Source organism: Trachemys scripta, chromosome 22 (assembly GCF_013100865.1).
Source record: "Trachemys scripta elegans isolate TJP31775 chromosome 22, CAS_Tse_1.0, whole genome shotgun sequence".
Classification (NCBI taxonomy): domain Eukaryota; kingdom Metazoa; phylum Chordata; order Testudines; family Emydidae; genus Trachemys; species Trachemys scripta.
Genome location: NC_048319.1, coordinates 1,320,595 through 1,320,941, shown reverse-complemented (window position 1 = coordinate 1,320,941; position 347 = coordinate 1,320,595).

The following is a 347-nucleotide window of genomic DNA, read 5'->3' as shown; positions in this document are numbered from 1 at the left end:
GGGGGGATGTGTGGCTGGGTGGGGGGGGCGTGGGGCTGTGGGGGGACGGGGGGCTGGGTGGGGGGGGCGGGTTGCTGTGGGGGGTGCGGGGGGGTGGGGGGGGGGGGGGGGGGGGGGGGGGCTGGGGAGACCACTGTGCACTAGGCAGCGTGTTTAATTTATTGTGGGGCACGTTCACTTTTTAAAGCCTTTTGTAGCTCACTTTTTAATCCCGACTCACCTCCTCACTCCCGTGTCCCTTGTTACACGCTGGTTTTACTGTGATCAGCACTCGAAATGCTGCATTTATACCTTGCACTTTGGCAGCCCAGCCGAGCGCTGCGGCCCCGTTCCTCATTCGCCGTGTG